Source organism: Schistocerca nitens, chromosome 10 (genome assembly GCF_023898315.1).
Source record: "Schistocerca nitens isolate TAMUIC-IGC-003100 chromosome 10, iqSchNite1.1, whole genome shotgun sequence".
NCBI lineage: Eukaryota > Metazoa > Arthropoda > Insecta > Orthoptera > Acrididae > Schistocerca > Schistocerca nitens.
The window spans coordinates 131,730,527-131,746,496 of NC_064623.1; the positions used below are offsets into that span (position 1 = coordinate 131,730,527).

The 15,970-nt window shown below is 50.3% G+C and overlaps 21 non-coding genes across 21 annotated transcripts; all 21 read right to left on the reverse strand.

Annotated features, from left to right (window-relative positions):
* Positions 1-114: 114 nt before the first annotated feature.
* On the reverse strand, positions 115-187 carry Trnaa-ugc (transfer RNA alanine (anticodon UGC)). Its single transcript has one exon. It is a non-coding gene; the product is annotated as a tRNA-Ala (tRNA).
* A 1,010-nt stretch (positions 188-1,197) lies between these two features.
* Positions 1,198-1,270, reverse strand: Trnaa-agc (transfer RNA alanine (anticodon AGC)). Its single transcript has one exon. It is a non-coding gene; the product is annotated as a tRNA-Ala (tRNA).
* A 414-nt stretch (positions 1,271-1,684) lies between these two features.
* Trnaa-ugc (transfer RNA alanine (anticodon UGC)) lies at positions 1,685-1,757 on the reverse strand. Its single transcript has one exon. It is a non-coding gene; the product is annotated as a tRNA-Ala (tRNA).
* Positions 1,758-2,767: 1,010 nt separating this feature from the next.
* Positions 2,768-2,840, reverse strand: Trnaa-agc (transfer RNA alanine (anticodon AGC)). The gene has a single exon. It is a non-coding gene; the product is annotated as a tRNA-Ala (tRNA).
* A 414-nt stretch (positions 2,841-3,254) lies between these two features.
* Trnaa-ugc (transfer RNA alanine (anticodon UGC)) lies at positions 3,255-3,327 on the reverse strand. Its single transcript has one exon. It is a non-coding gene; the product is annotated as a tRNA-Ala (tRNA).
* Positions 3,328-4,341: 1,014 nt separating this feature from the next.
* Trnaa-agc (transfer RNA alanine (anticodon AGC)) lies at positions 4,342-4,414 on the reverse strand. The gene has a single exon. It is a non-coding gene; the product is annotated as a tRNA-Ala (tRNA).
* A 414-nt stretch (positions 4,415-4,828) lies between these two features.
* Positions 4,829-4,901, reverse strand: Trnaa-ugc (transfer RNA alanine (anticodon UGC)). The gene has a single exon. It is a non-coding gene; the product is annotated as a tRNA-Ala (tRNA).
* Positions 4,902-5,904: 1,003 nt separating this feature from the next.
* Positions 5,905-5,977, reverse strand: Trnaa-agc (transfer RNA alanine (anticodon AGC)). The gene has a single exon. It is a non-coding gene; the product is annotated as a tRNA-Ala (tRNA).
* A 414-nt stretch (positions 5,978-6,391) lies between these two features.
* On the reverse strand, positions 6,392-6,464 carry Trnaa-ugc (transfer RNA alanine (anticodon UGC)). Its single transcript has one exon. It is a non-coding gene; the product is annotated as a tRNA-Ala (tRNA).
* Positions 6,465-7,478: 1,014 nt separating this feature from the next.
* Trnaa-agc (transfer RNA alanine (anticodon AGC)) lies at positions 7,479-7,551 on the reverse strand. Its single transcript has one exon. It is a non-coding gene; the product is annotated as a tRNA-Ala (tRNA).
* A 414-nt stretch (positions 7,552-7,965) lies between these two features.
* Positions 7,966-8,038, reverse strand: Trnaa-ugc (transfer RNA alanine (anticodon UGC)). The gene has a single exon. It is a non-coding gene; the product is annotated as a tRNA-Ala (tRNA).
* Positions 8,039-9,052: 1,014 nt separating this feature from the next.
* Trnaa-agc (transfer RNA alanine (anticodon AGC)) lies at positions 9,053-9,125 on the reverse strand. Its single transcript has one exon. It is a non-coding gene; the product is annotated as a tRNA-Ala (tRNA).
* A 414-nt stretch (positions 9,126-9,539) lies between these two features.
* Trnaa-ugc (transfer RNA alanine (anticodon UGC)) lies at positions 9,540-9,612 on the reverse strand. Its single transcript has one exon. It is a non-coding gene; the product is annotated as a tRNA-Ala (tRNA).
* Positions 9,613-10,622: 1,010 nt separating this feature from the next.
* Positions 10,623-10,695, reverse strand: Trnaa-agc (transfer RNA alanine (anticodon AGC)). Its single transcript has one exon. It is a non-coding gene; the product is annotated as a tRNA-Ala (tRNA).
* Positions 10,696-11,109: 414 nt separating this feature from the next.
* On the reverse strand, positions 11,110-11,182 carry Trnaa-ugc (transfer RNA alanine (anticodon UGC)). The gene has a single exon. It is a non-coding gene; the product is annotated as a tRNA-Ala (tRNA).
* A 1,014-nt stretch (positions 11,183-12,196) lies between these two features.
* Trnaa-agc (transfer RNA alanine (anticodon AGC)) lies at positions 12,197-12,269 on the reverse strand. Its single transcript has one exon. It is a non-coding gene; the product is annotated as a tRNA-Ala (tRNA).
* Positions 12,270-12,683: 414 nt separating this feature from the next.
* Trnaa-ugc (transfer RNA alanine (anticodon UGC)) lies at positions 12,684-12,756 on the reverse strand. Its single transcript has one exon. It is a non-coding gene; the product is annotated as a tRNA-Ala (tRNA).
* A 1,014-nt stretch (positions 12,757-13,770) lies between these two features.
* On the reverse strand, positions 13,771-13,843 carry Trnaa-agc (transfer RNA alanine (anticodon AGC)). The gene has a single exon. It is a non-coding gene; the product is annotated as a tRNA-Ala (tRNA).
* Positions 13,844-14,257: 414 nt separating this feature from the next.
* On the reverse strand, positions 14,258-14,330 carry Trnaa-ugc (transfer RNA alanine (anticodon UGC)). Its single transcript has one exon. It is a non-coding gene; the product is annotated as a tRNA-Ala (tRNA).
* Positions 14,331-15,340: 1,010 nt separating this feature from the next.
* Positions 15,341-15,413, reverse strand: Trnaa-agc (transfer RNA alanine (anticodon AGC)). The gene has a single exon. It is a non-coding gene; the product is annotated as a tRNA-Ala (tRNA).
* Positions 15,414-15,827: 414 nt separating this feature from the next.
* Trnaa-ugc (transfer RNA alanine (anticodon UGC)) lies at positions 15,828-15,900 on the reverse strand. The gene has a single exon. It is a non-coding gene; the product is annotated as a tRNA-Ala (tRNA).
* Positions 15,901-15,970: the final 70 nt, after the last annotated feature.

The window sequence follows — 15,970 nt, forward strand, 5'->3', positions numbered from 1 at the left end:
TTGCTCTCCTTACGTCAGTATACATCATATGAGTCTGTGACGCTGGCTTTGCAACGTCTTGCGTGTCTTAAGGCTCGCCGCGACCAACACCTACCATGCACTGTCCACAAAACATGGAGGCGCCGGGGCTTGAACCCGGGACCTTTCACATGCAAAGCGAACGCTCTACCAACTGAGCTACGCCCACAAGCGCAACAAAACTGCCCTGTTTTCCATTCTTTCCTACTCTGATGTGCACGGACATGATGGTTGGTTGGTCTGTAGGGGTGAAGGGACCAGTGTACAAAGGCGCGGACACGTTCATATACACAAGAGTTCCAAGTAGTTTCGATGCTCTAGTATTACGACTACAAATTCCGTCTGTATTTAACGTCTAAAATTGAAAGGACAGTCACAAATTGCTCCGTTTTCACTCCTTGTCGACAATCACGCAGCACCTGAGGTAACAAGCACATCTCAAGCCCCAATGTGCACTCGACTGTTCATGCCAACTCACTGCCTCGCACTTTACTACCGTGTACCACTCTTGTCCAACTGCAAAACACTGGGCCACAACAAGTTTCCGCGTCTCCATAGCACTGCGCATACTATGAAACGCTCCCCAAACATGGCACTCCCCCATGCAGGCGACTTTTCCGACTTTACACGACGCTCACGCAACGCTCACGCTAGTGACAGCCTTATTTAGAGCTTGACGTCGCACACAAGCGAATGAGCACATTTCGCCTACGACTTAGGCCGCCCTCCTAGTGTGGCTGCTCGGTGTCTGCAGGCAGCGAGGGGCTGCAAGCTTCCTGTGTTCGCGCCTATGTCACCTCTGCTTGCTTGTCAGAGGCAGACTATCGCAAATCATACAACTCACTCCATGAATTGATTGCTACGGCATCTGTCATCAGCAGTCACAACTAGCAACACCAGTAGCAGCCGACTGCACGTAAAGAATGGGAATGAGCAGTGGGATTATTGTGAACTCGGCGCAAGGCAGATCTTTCCGACATAGGTTTGAGAATCTTAAGGGAAGACTTGTACTGTTTCTAAATTAAGTGTAGAGGTGGGAGGAGGGTGCTTCCTGCGCGTAGCAGCACGCTTGCCAATTGTGGCTGCTAATCGTTCGCTCGTATCTGCCTTGACACGTTCGCTGGCTGTGAATTATTCCACTTGCATGGCAGTGTGCGCATGTTGGTGTGTTAAAAATTCTGGAGGCGCTGGGTATCGATCCCAGTACCTCTCGCATGCTAAGCGAGCGCTCTACCATCTGAGCTACGCCCCCTGATGACGAACAGTGCTACATACAACCATATCAATATCACAGACCCTTGCACTCCCATTATTCCGCAGACAAACACTACTCTCTATGTGTCCGTGAGGGTGTCTTTCAGGTTTCCTGCATTCTGTATCGAATCGTAGTTGGCCAAAATTAAAGTGGCACGCACAACGTCGAAAATAGCGTTCGGCCACCGCTGTGAGTAAGACGAACGTGTTGTCCACTCTCTAGACTTCATTGAGGTTAGGCCGTTATACCGAAGACATATTTGACACCTCGACAACAGCCGGTCCTCACATTTACGTCTTGCTCTCCTTACGTCAGTATACATCATATGAGTCTGTGACGCTGGCTTTGCAACGTCTTGCGTGTCTTAAGGCTCGCCGCGACCAACACCTACCATGCACTGTCCACAAAACATGGAGGCGCCGGGGCTTGAACCCGGGACCTTTCACATGCAAAGCGAACGCTCTACCAACTGAGCTACGCCCCCAAGCGCAACAAAACTGCCCTGTTTTCCATTCTTTCCTACTCTGATGTGCACGGACATGATGGTTGGTTGGTCTGTAGGGGTGAAGGGACCAGTGTACAAAGGCGCGGACACGTTCATATACACAAGAGTTCCAAGTAGTTTCGATGCTCTAGTATTACGACTACAAATTCCGTCTGTATTTAACGTCTAAAATTGAAAGAACAGTCACAAATTGCTCAGTTTTCACTCCTTGTCGACAATCACGCAGCACCTGAGGTAACAAGCACATCTCAAGCCCCAATGTGCACTCGACTGTTCATGCCAACTCACTGCCTCGCACTTTACTACCGTGTACCACTCTTGTCCAACTGCAAAACACTGGGCCACAACAAGTTTCCGCGTCTCCATAGCACTGCGCATACTATGAAACGCTCCCCAAACATGGCACTCCCCCATGCAGGCGACTTTTCCGACTTTACACGACGCTCACGCAACGCTCACGCTAGTGACAGCCTTATTTAGAGCTTGACGTCGCACACAAGCGAATGAGCACATTTCGCCTACGACTTAGGCCGCCCTCCTAGTGTGGCTGCTCGGTGTCTGCAGGCAGCGAGGGGCTGCAAGCTTCCTGTGTTCGCGCCTATGTCACCTCTGCTTGCTTGTCAGAGGCAGACTATCGCAAATCATACAACTCACTCCATGAATTGATTGCTACGGCATCTGTCATCAGCAGTCACAACTAGCAACACCAGTAGCAGCCGACTGCACGTAAAGAATGGGAATGAGCAGTGGGATTATTGTGAACTCGGCGCAAGGCAGATCTTTCCGACATAGGTTTGAGAATCTTAAGGGAAGACTTGTACTGTTTCTAAATTAAGTGTAGAGGTGGGAGGAGGGTGCTTCCTGCGCGTAGCAGCACGCTTGCCAATTGTGGCTGCTAATCGTTCGCTCGTATCTGCCTTGACACGTTCGCTGGCTGTGAATTATTCCACTTGCATGGCAGTGTGCGCATGTTGGTGTGTTAAAAATTCTGGAGGCGCTGGGTATCGATCCCAGTACCTCTCGCATGCTAAGCGAGCGCTCTACCATCTGAGCTACGCCCCCTGATGACGAACAGTGCTACATACAACCATATCAATATCACAGACCCTTGCACTCCCATTATTCCGCAGACAAACACTACTCTCTATGTGTCCGTGAGGGTGTCTTTCAGGTTTCCTGCATTCTGTATCGAATCGTAGTTGGCCAAAATTAAAGTGGCACGCACAACGTCGAAAATAGCGTTCGGCCACCGCTCTGAGTAAGACGAACGTGTTGTCCACTCTCTAGACTTCATTGAGGTTAGGCCGTTATACCGAAGACATATTTGACACCTCGACAACAGCCGGTCCTCACATTTACGTCTTGCTCTCCTTACGTCAGTATACATCATATGAGTCTGTGACGCTGGCTTTGCAACGTCTTGCGTGTCTTAAGGCTCGCCGCGACCAACACCTACCATGCACTGTCCACAAAACATGGAGGCGCCGGGGCTTGAACCCGGGACCTTTCACATGCAAAGCGAACGCTCTACCAACTGAGCTACGCCCCCAAGCGCAACAAAACTGCCCTGTTTTCCATTCTTTCCTACTCTGATGTGCACGGACATGATGGTTGGTTGGTCTGTAGGGGTGAAGGGACCAGTGTACAAAGGCGCGGACACGTTCATATACACAAGAGTTCCAAGTAGTTTCGATGCTCTAGTATTACGACTACAAATTCCGTCTGTATTTAACGTCTAAAATTGAAAGGACAGTCACAAATTGCTCAGTTTTCACTCCTTGTCGACAATCACGCAGCACCTGAGGTAACAAGCACATCTCAAGCCCCAATGTGCACTCGACTGTTCATGCCAACTCACTGCCTCGCACTTTACTACCGTGTACCACTCTTGTCCAACTGCAAAACACTGGGCCACAACAAGTTTCCGCGTCTCCATAGCACTGCGCATACTATGAAACGCTCCCCAAACATGGCACTCCCCCATGCAGGCGACTTTTCCGACTTTACACGACGCTCACGCAACGCTCACGCTAGTGACAGCCTTATTTAGAGCTTGACGTCGCACACAAGCGAATGAGCACATTTCGCCTACGACTTAGGCCGCCCTCCTAGTGTGGCTGCTCGGTGTCTGCAGGCAGCGAGGGGCTGCAAGCTTCCTGTGTTCGCGCCTATGTCACCTCTGCTTGCTTGTCAGAGGCAGACTATCGCAAAACATACAACTCACTCCATGAATTGATTGCTACGGCATCTGTCATCAGCAGTCACAACTAGCAACACCAGTAGCAGCCGACTGCACGTAAAGAATGGGAATGAGCAGTGGGATTATTGTGAACTCGGCGCAAGGCAGATCTTTCCGACATAGGTTTGAGAATCTTAAGGGAAGACTTGTACTGTTTCTAAATTAAGTGTAGAGGTGGGAGGAGGGAGGGTGCTTCCTGCGCGTAGCAGCACGCTTGCCAATTGTGGCTGCTAATCGTTCGCTCGTATCTGCCTTGACACGTTCGCTGGCTGTGAATTATTCCACTTGCATGGCAGTGTGCGCATGTTGGTGTGTTAAAAATTCTGGAGGCGCTGGGTATCGATCCCAGTACCTCTCGCATGCTAAGCGAGCGCTCTACCATCTGAGCTACGCCCCCTGATGACGAACAGTGCTACATACAACCATATCAATATCACAGACCCTTGCACTCCCATTATTCCGCAGACAAACACTACTCTCTATGTGTCCGTGAGGGTGTCTTTCAGGTTTCCTGCATTCTGTATCGAATCGTAGTTGGCCAAAATTAAAGTGGCACGCACAACGTCGAAAATAGCGTTCGGCCACCGCTCTGAGTAAGACGAACGTGTTGTCCACTCTCTAGACTTCATTGAGGTTAGGCCGTTATACCGAAGACATATTTGACACCTCGACAACAGCCGGTCCTCACATTTACGTCTTGCTCTCCTTACGTCAGTATACATCATATGAGTCTGTGACGCTGGCTTTGCAACGTCTTGCGTGTCTTAAGGCTCGCCGCGACCAACACCTACCATGCACTGTCCACAAAACATGGAGGCGCCGGGGCTTGAACCCGGGACCTTTCACATGCAAAGCGAACGCTCTACCAACTGAGCTACGCCCCCAAGCGCAACAAAACTGCCCTGTTTTCCATTCTTTCCTACTCTGATGTGCACGGACATGATGGTTGGTTGGTCTGTAGGGGTGAAGGGACCAGTGTACAAAGGCGCGGACACGTTCATATACACAAGAGTTCCAAGTAGTTTCGATGCTCTAGTATTACGACTACAAATTCCGTCTGTATTTAACGTCTAAAATTGAAAGGACAGTCACAAATTGCTCAGTTTTCACTCCTTGTCGACAATCACGCAGCACCTGAGGTAACAAGCACATCTCAAGCCCCAATGTGCACTCGACTGTTCATGCCAACTCACTGCCTCGCACTTTACTACCGTGTACCACTCTTGTCCAACTGCAAAACACTGGGCCACAACAAGTTTCCGCGTCTCCATAGCACTGCGCATACTATGAAACGCTCCCCAAACATGGCACTCCCCCATGCAGGCGACTTTTCCGACTTTACACGACGCTCACGCTAGTGACAGCCTTATTTAGAGCTTGACGTCGCACACAAGCGAATGAGCACATTTCGCCTACGACTTAGGCCGCCCTCCTAGTGTGGCTGCTCGGTGTCTGCAGGCAGCGAGGGGCTGCAAGCTTCCTGTGTTCGCGCCTATGTCACCTCTGCTTGCTTGTCAGAGGCAGACTATCGCAAAACATACAACTCACTCCATGAATTGATTGCTACGGCATCTGTCATCAGCAGTCACAACTAGCAACACCAGTAGCAGCCGACTGCACGTAAAGAATGGGAATGAGCAGTGGGATTATTGTGAACTCGGCGCAAGGCAGATCTTTCCGACATAGGTTTGAGAATCTTAAGGGAAGACTTGTACTGTTTCTAAATTAAGTGTAGAGGTGGGAGGAGGGAGGGTGCTTCCTGCGCGTAGCAGCACGCTTGCCAATTGTGGCTGCTAATCGTTCGCTCGTATCTGCCTTGACACGTTCGCTGGCTGTGAATTATTCCACTTGCATGGCAGTGTGCGCATGTTGGTGTGTTAAAAATTCTGGAGGCGCTGGGTATCGATCCCAGTACCTCTCGCATGCTAAGCGAGCGCTCTACCATCTGAGCTACGCCCCCTGATGACGAACAGTGCTACATACAACCATATCAATATCACAGACCCTTGCACTCCCATTATTCCGCAGACAAACACTACTCTCTATGTGTCCGTGAGGGTGTCTTTCAGGTTTCCTGCATTCTGTATCGAATCGTAGTTGGCCAAAATTAAAGTGGCACGCACAACGTCGAAAATAGCGTTCGGCCACCGCTGTGAGTAAGACGAACGTGTTGTCCACTCTCTAGACTTCATTGAGGTTAGGCCGTTATACCGAAGACATATTTGACACCTCGACAACAGCCGGTCCTCACATTTACGTCTTGCTCTCCTTACGTCAGTATACATCATATGAGTCTGTGACGCTGGCTTTGCAACGTCTTGCGTGTCTTAAGGCTCGCCGCGACCAACACCTACCATGCACTGTCCACAAAACATGGAGGCGCCGGGGCTTGAACCCGGGACCTTTCACATGCAAAGCGAACGCTCTACCAACTGAGCTACGCCCCCAAGCGCAACAAAACTGCCCTGTTTTCCATTCTTTCCTACTCTGATGTGCACGGACATGATGGTTGGTTGGTCTGTAGGGGTGAAGGGACCAGTGTACAAAGGCGCGGACACGTTCATATACACAAGAGTTCCAAGTAGTTTCGATGCTCTAGTATTACGACTACAAATTCCGTCTGTATTTAACGTCTAAAATTGAAAGGACAGTCACAAATTGCTCAGTTTTCACTCCTTGTCGACAATCACGCAGCACCTGAGGTAACAAGCACATCTCAAGCCCCAATGTGCACTCGACTGTTCATGCCAACTCACTGCCTCGCACTTTACTACCGTGTACCACTCTTGTCCAACTGCAAAACACTGGGCCACAACAAGTTTCCGCGTCTCCATAGCACTGCGCATACTATGAAACGCTCCCCAAACATGGCACTCCCCCATGCAGGCGACTTTTCCGACTTTACACGACGCTCACGCAACGCTCACGCTAGTGACAGCCTTATTTAGAGCTTGACGTCGCACACAAGCGAATGAGCACATTTCGCCTACGACTTAGGCCGCCCTCCTAGTGTGGCTGCTCGGTGTCTGCAGGCAGCGAGGGGCTGCAAGCTTCCTGTGTTCGCGCCTATGTCACCTCTGCTTGCTTGTCAGAGGCAGACTATCGCAAAACATACAACTCACTCCATGAATTGATTGCTACGGCATCTGTCATCAGCAGTCACAACTAGCAACACCAGTAGCAGCCGACTGCACGTAAAGAATGGGAATGAGCAGTGGGATTATTGTGAACTCGGCGCAAGGCAGATCTTTCCGACATAGGTTTGAGAATCTTAAGGGAAGACTTGTACTGTTTCTAAATTAAGTGTAGAGGTGGGAGGAGGGAGGGTGCTTCCTGCGCGTAGCAGCACGCTTGCCAATTGTGGCTGCTAATCGTTCGCTCGTATCTGCCTTGACACGTTCGCTGGCTGTGAATTATTCCACTTGCATGGCAGTGTGCGCATGTTGGTGTGTTAAAAATTCTGGAGGCGCTGGGTATCGATCCCAGTACCTCTCGCATGCTAAGCGAGCGCTCTACCATCTGAGCTACGCCCCCTGATGACGAACAGTGCTACATACAACCATATCAATATCACAGACCCTTGCACTCCCATTATTCCGCAGACAAACACTACTCTCTATGTGTCCGTGAGGGTGTCTTTCAGGTTTCCTGCATTCTGTATCGAATCGTAGTTGGCCAAAATTAAAGTGGCACGCACAACGTCGAAAATAGCGTTCGGCCACCGCTGTGAGTAAGACGAACGTGTTGTCCACTCTCTAGACTTCATTGAGGTTAGGCCGTTATACCGAAGACATATTTGACACCTCGACAACAGCCGGTCCTCACATTTACGTCTTGCTCTCCTTACGTCAGTATACATCATATGAGTCTGTGACGCTGGCTTTGCAACGTCTTGCGTGTCTTAAGGCTCGCCGCGACCAACACCTACCATGCACTGTCCACAAAACATGGAGGCGCCGGGGCTTGAACCCGGGACCTTTCACATGCAAAGCGAACGCTCTACCAACTGAGCTACGCCCCCAAGCGCAACAAAACTGCCCTGTTTTCCATTCTTTCCTACTCTGATGTGCACGGACATGATGGTTGGTTGGTCTGTAGGGGTGAAGGGACCAGTGTACAAAGGCGCGGACACGTTCATATACACAAGAGTTCCAAGTAGTTTCGATGCTCTAGTATTACGACTACAAATTCCGTCTGTATTTAACGTCTAAAATTGAAAGGACAGTCACAAATTGCTCAGTTTTCACTCCTTGTCGACAATCACGCAGCACCTGAGGTAACAAGCACATCTCAAGCCCCAATGTGCACTCGACTGTTCATGCCAACTCACTGCCTCGCACTTTACTACCGTGTACCACTCTTGTCCAACTGCAAAACACTGGGCCACAACAAGTTTCCGCGTCTCCATAGCACTGCGCATACTATGAAACGCTCCCCAAACATGGCACTCCCCCATGCAGGCGACTTTTCCGACTTTACACGACGCTCACGCAACGCTCACGCTAGTGACAGCCTTATTTAGAGCTTGACGTCGCACACAAGCGAATGAGCACATTTCGCCTACGACTTAGGCCGCCCTCCTAGTGTGGCTGCTCGGTGTCTGCAGGCAGCGAGGGGCTGCAAGCTTCCTGTGTTCGCGCCTATGTCACCTCTGCTTGCTTGTCAGAGGCAGACTATCGCAAAACATACAACTCACTCCATGAATTGATTGCTACGGCATCTGTCATCAGCAGTCACAACTAGCAACACCAGTAGCAGCCGACTGCACGTAAAGAATGGGAATGAGCAGTGGGATTATTGTGAACTCGGCGCAAGGCAGATCTTTCCGACATAGGTTTGAGAATCTTAAGGGAAGACTTGTACTGTTTCTAAATTAAGTGTAGAGGTGGGAGGAGGGAGGGTGCTTCCTGCGCGTAGCAGCACGCTTGCCAATTGTGGCTGCTAATCGTTCGCTCGTATCTGCCTTGACACGTTCGCTGGCTGTGAATTATTCCACTTGCATGGCAGTGTGCGCATGTTGGTGTGTTAAAAATTCTGGAGGCGCTGGGTATCGATCCCAGTACCTCTCGCATGCTAAGCGAGCGCTCTACCATCTGAGCTACGCCCCCTGATGACGAACAGTGCTACATACAACCATATCAATATCACAGACCCTTGCACTCCCATTATTCCGCAGACAAACACTACTCTCTATGTGTCCGTGAGGGTGTCTTTCAGGTTTCCTGCATTCTGTATCGAATCGTAGTTGGCCAAAATTAAAGTGGCACGCACAACGTCGAAAATAGCGTTCGGCCACCGCTGTGAGTAAGACGAACGTGTTGTCCACTCTCTAGACTTCATTGAGGTTAGGCCGTTATACCGAAGACATATTTGACACCTCGACAACAGCCGGTCCTCACATTTACGTCTTGCTCTCCTTACGTCAGTATACATCATATGAGTCTGTGACGCTGGCTTTGCAACGTCTTGCGTGTCTTAAGGCTCGCCGCGACCAACACCTACCATGCACTGTCCACAAAACATGGAGGCGCCGGGGCTTGAACCCGGGACCTTTCACATGCAAAGCGAACGCTCTACCAACTGAGCTACGCCCCCAAGCGCAACAAAACTGCCCTGTTTTCCATTCTTTCCTACTCTGATGTGCACGGACATGATGGTTGGTTGGTCTGTAGGGGTGAAGGGACCAGTGTACAAAGGCGCGGACACGTTCATATACACAAGAGTTCCAAGTAGTTTCGATGCTCTAGTATTACGACTACAAATTCCGTCTGTATTTAACGTCTAAAATTGAAAGGACAGTCACAAATTGCTCAGTTTTCACTCCTTGTCGACAATCACGCAGCACCTGAGGTAACAAGCACATCTCAAGCCCCAATGTGCACTCGACTGTTCATGCCAACTCACTGCCTCGCACTTTACTACCGTGTACCACTCTTGTCCAACTGCAAAACACTGGGCCACAACAAGTTTCCGCGTCTCCATAGCACTGCGCATACTATGAAACGCTCCCCAAACATGGCACTCCCCCATGCAGGCGACTTTTCCGACTTTACACGACGCTCACGCAACGCTCACGCTAGTGACAGCCTTATTTAGAGCTTGACGTCGCACACAAGCGAATGAGCACATTTCGCCTACGACTTAGGCCGCCCTCCTAGTGTGGCTGCTCGGTGTCTGCAGGCAGCGAGGGGCTGCAAGCTTCCTGTGTTCGCGCCTATGTCACCTCTGCTTGCTTGTCAGAGGCAGACTATCGCAAATCATACAACTCACTCCATGAATTGATTGCTACGGCATCTGTCATCAGCAGTCACAACTAGCAACACCAGTAGCAGCCGACTGCACGTAAAGAATGGGAATGAGCAGTGGGATTATTGTGAACTCGGCGCAAGGCAGATCTTTCCGACATAGGTTTGAGAATCTTAAGGGAAGACTTGTACTGTTTCTAAATTAAGTGTAGAGGTGGGAGGAGGGTGCTTCCTGCGCGTAGCAGCACGCTTGCCAATTGTGGCTGCTAATCGTTCGCTCGTATCTGCCTTGACACGTTCGCTGGCTGTGAATTATTCCACTTGCATGGCAGTGTGCGCATGTTGGTGTGTTAAAAATTCTGGAGGCGCTGGGTATCGATCCCAGTACCTCTCGCATGCTAAGCGAGCGCTCTACCATCTGAGCTACGCCCCCTGATGACGAACAGTGCTACATACAACCATATCAATATCACAGACCCTTGCACTCCCATTATTCCGCAGACAAACACTACTCTCTATGTGTCCGTGAGGGTGTCTTTCAGGTTTCCTGCATTCTGTATCGAATCGTAGTTGGCCAAAATTAAAGTGGCACGCACAACGTCGAAAATAGCGTTCGGCCACCGCTCTGAGTAAGACGAACGTGTTGTCCACTCTCTAGACTTCATTGAGGTTAGGCCGTTATACCGAAGACATATTTGACACCTCGACAACAGCCGGTCCTCACATTTACGTCTTGCTCTCCTTACGTCAGTATACATCATATGAGTCTGTGACGCTGGCTTTGCAACGTCTTGCGTGTCTTAAGGCTCGCCGCGACCAACACCTACCATGCACTGTCCACAAAACATGGAGGCGCCGGGGCTTGAACCCGGGACCTTTCACATGCAAAGCGAACGCTCTACCAACTGAGCTACGCCCCCAAGCGCAACAAAACTGCCCTGTTTTCCATTCTTTCCTACTCTGATGTGCACGGACATGATGGTTGGTTGGTCTGTAGGGGTGAAGGGACCAGTGTACAAAGGCGCGGACACGTTCATATACACAAGAGTTCCAAGTAGTTTCGATGCTCTAGTATTACGACTACAAATTCCGTCTGTATTTAACGTCTAAAATTGAAAGGACAGTCACAAATTGCTCAGTTTTCACTCCTTGTCGACAATCACGCAGCACCTGAGGTAACAAGCACATCTCAAGCCCCAATGTGCACTCGACTGTTCATGCCAACTCACTGCCTCGCACTTTACTACCGTGTACCACTCTTGTCCAACTGCAAAACACTGGGCCACAACAAGTTTCCGCGTCTCCATAGCACTGCGCATACTATGAAACGCTCCCCAAACATGGCACTCCCCCATGCAGGCGACTTTTCCGACTTTACACGACGCTCACGCAACGCTCACGCTAGTGACAGCCTTATTTAGAGCTTGACGTCGCACACAAGCGAATGAGCACATTTCGCCTACGACTTAGGCCGCCCTCCTAGTGTGGCTGCTCGGTGTCTGCAGGCAGCGAGGGGCTGCAAGCTTCCTGTGTTCGCGCCTATGTCACCTCTGCTTGCTTGTCAGAGGCAGACTATCGCAAAACATACAACTCACTCCATGAATTGATTGCTACGGCATCTGTCATCAGCAGTCACAACTAGCAACACCAGTAGCAGCCGACTGCACGTAAAGAATGGGAATGAGCAGTGGGATTATTGTGAACTCGGCGCAAGGCAGATCTTTCCGACATAGGTTTGAGAATCTTAAGGGAAGACTTGTACTGTTTCTAAATTAAGTGTAGAGGTGGGAGGAGGGAGGGTGCTTCCTGCGCGTAGCAGCACGCTTGCCAATTGTGGCTGCTAATCGTTCGCTCGTATCTGCCTTGACACGTTCGCTGGCTGTGAATTATTCCACTTGCATGGCAGTGTGCGCATGTTGGTGTGTTAAAAATTCTGGAGGCGCTGGGTATCGATCCCAGTACCTCTCGCATGCTAAGCGAGCGCTCTACCATCTGAGCTACGCCCCCTGATGACGAACAGTGCTACATACAACCATATCAATATCACAGACCCTTGCACTCCCATTATTCCGCAGACAAACACTACTCTCTATGTGTCCGTGAGGGTGTCTTTCAGGTTTCCTGCATTCTGTATCGAATCGTAGTTGGCCAAAATTAAAGTGGCACGCACAACGTCGAAAATAGCGTTCGGCCACCGCTGTGAGTAAGACGAACGTGTTGTCCACTCTCTAGACTTCATTGAGGTTAGGCCGTTATACCGAAGACATATTTGACACCTCGACAACAGCCGGTCCTCACATTTACGTCTTGCTCTCCTTACGTCAGTATACATCATATGAGTCTGTGACGCTGGCTTTGCAACGTCTTGCGTGTCTTAAGGCTCGCCGCGACCAACACCTACCATGCACTGTCCACAAAACATGGAGGCGCCGGGGCTTGAACCCGGGACCTTTCACATGCAAAGCGAACGCTCTACCAACTGAGCTACGCCCCCAAGCGCAACAAAACTGCCCTGTTTTCCATTCTTTCCTACTCTGATGTGCACGGACATGATGGTTGGTTGGTCTGTAGGGGTGAAGGGACCAGTGTACAAAGGCGCGGACACGTTCATATACACAAGAGTTCCAAGTAGTTTCGATGCTCTAGTATTACGACTACAAATTCCGTCTGTATTTAACGTCTAAAATTGAAAGGACAGTCACAAATTGCTCAGTTTTCACTCCTTGTCGACAATCACGCAGCACCTGAGGTAACAAGCACATCTCAAGCCCCAATGTGCACTCGACTGTTCATGCCAACTCACTGCCTCGCACTTTACTACCGTGTACCACTCTTGTCCAACTGCAAAACACTGGGCCACAACAAGTTTCCGCGTCTCCATAGCACTGCGCATACTATGAAACGCTCCCCAAACATGGCACTCCCCCATGCAGGCGACTTTTCCGACTTTACACGACGCTCACGCAACGCTCACGCTAGTGACAGCCTTATTTAGAGCTTGACGTCGCACACAAGCGAATGAGCACATTTCGCCTACGACTTAGGCCGCCCTCCTAGTGTGGCTGCTCGGTGTCTGCAGGCAGCGAGGGGCTGCAAGCTTCCTGTGTTCGCGCCTATGTCACCTCTGCTTGCTTGTCAGAGGCAGACTATCGCAAAACATACAACTCACTCCATGAATTGATTGCTACGGCATCTGTCATCAGCAGTCACAACTAGCAACACCAGTAGCAGCCGACTGCACGTAAAGAATGGGAATGAGCAGTGGGATTATTGTGAACTCGGCGCAAGGCAGATCTTTCCGACATAGGTTTGAGAATCTTAAGGGAAGACTTGTACTGTTTCTAAATTAAGTGTAGAGGTGGGAGGAGGGAGGGTGCTTCCTGCGCGTAGCAGCACGCTTGCCAATTGTGGCTGCTAATCGTTCGCTCGTATCTGCCTTGACACGTTCGATGGCTGTGAATTATTCCACTTGCATGGCAGTGTGCGCATGTTGGTGTGTTAAAAATTCTGGAGGCGCTGGGTATCGATCCCAGTACCTCTCGCATGCTAAGCGAGCGCTCTACCATCTGAGCTACGCCCCCTGATGACGAACAGTGCTACATACAACCATATCAATATCACAGACCCTTGCACTCCCATTATTCCGCAGACAAACACTACTCTCTATGTGTCCGTGAGGGTGTCTTTCAGGTTTCCTGCATTCTGTATCGAATCGTAGTTGGCCAAAATTAAAGTGGCACGCACAACGTCGAAAATAGCGTTCGGCCACCGCTGTGAGTAAGACGAACGTGTTGTCCACTCTCTAGACTTCATTGAGGTTAGGCCGTTATACCGAAGACATATTTGACACCTCGACAACAGCCGGTCCTCACATTTACGTCTTGCTCTCCTTACGTCAGTATACATCATATGAGTCTGTGACGCTGGCTTTGCAACGTCTTGCGTGTCTTAAGGCTCGCCGCGACCAACACCTACCATGCACTGTCCACAAAACATGGAGGCGCCGGGGCTTGAACCCGGGACCTTTCACATGCAAAGCGAACGCTCTACCAACTGAGCTACGCCCCCAAGCGCAACAAAACTGCCCTGTTTTCCATTCTTTCCTACTCTGATGTGCACGGACATGATGGTTGGTTGGTCTGTAGGGGTGAAGGGACCAGTGTACAAAGGCGCGGACACGTTCATATACACAAGAGTTCCAAGTAGTTTCGATGCTCTAGTATTACGACTACAAATTCCGTCTGTATTTAACGTCTAAAATTGAAAGGACAGTCACAAATTGCTCAGTTTTCACTCCTTGTCGACAATCACGCAGCACCTGAGGTAACAAGCACATCTCAAGCCCCAATGTGCACTCGACTGTTCATGCCAACTCACTGCCTCGCACTTTACTACCGTGTACCACTCTTGTCCAACTGCAAAACACTGGGCCACAACAAGTTTCCGCGTCTCCATAGCACTGCGCATACTATGAAACGCTCCCCAAACATGGCACTCCCCCATGCAGGCGACTTTTCCGACTTTACACGACGCTCACGCAACGCTCACGCTAGTGACAGCCTTATTTAGAGCTTGACGTCGCACACAAGCGAATGAGCACATTTCGCCTACGACTTAGGCCGCCCTCCTAGTGTGGCTGCTCGGTGTCTGCAGGCAGCGAGGGGCTGCAAGCTTCCTGTGTTCGCGCCTATGTCACCTCTGCTTGCTTGTCAGAGGCAGACTATCGCAAAACATACAACTCACTCCATGAATTGATTGCTACGGCATCTGTCATCAGCAGTCACAACTAGCAACACCAGTAGCAGCCGACTGCACGTAAAGAATGGGAATGAGCAGTGGGATTATTGTGAACTCGGCGCAAGGCAGATCTTTCCGACATAGGTTTGAGAATCTTAAGGGAAGACTTGTACTGTTTCTAAATTAAGTGTAGAGGTGGGAGGAGGGTGCTTCCTGCGCGTAGCAGCACGCTTGCCAATTGTGGCTGCTAATCGTTCGCTCGTATCTGCCTTGACACGTTCGCTGGCTGTGAATTATTCCACTTGCATGGCAGTGTGCGCATGTTGGTGTGTTAAAAATTCTGGAGGCGCTGGGTATCGATCCCAGTACCTCTCGCATGCTAAGCGAGCGCTCTACCATCTGAGCTACGCCCCCTGATGACGAACAGTGCTACATACAACCATATCAATATCACAGACCCTTGCACTCCCATTATTCCGCAGACAAACACTACTCTCTATGTGTCCGTGAGGGTGTCTTTCAGGTTTCCTGCATTCTGTATCGAATCGTAGTTGGCCAAAATTAAAGTGGCACGCACAACGTCGAAAATAGCGTTCGGCCACCGCTGTGAGTAAGACGAACGTGTTGTCCACTCTCTAGACTTCATTGAGGTTAGGCCGTTATACCGAAGACATATTTGACACCTCGACAACAGCCGGTCCTCACATTTACGTCTTGCTCTCCTTACGTCAGTATACATCATATGAGTCTGTGACGCTGGCTTTGCAACGTCTTGCGTGTCTTAAGGCTCGCCGCGACCAACACCTACCATGCACTGTCCACAAAACATGGAGGCGCCGGGGCTTGAACCCGGGACCTTTCACATGCAAAGCGAACGCTCTACCAACTGAGCTACGCCCCCAAGCGCAACAAAACTGCCCTGTTTTCCATTCTTTCCTACTCTGATGTGCACGGACATGATGGTTGGTTGG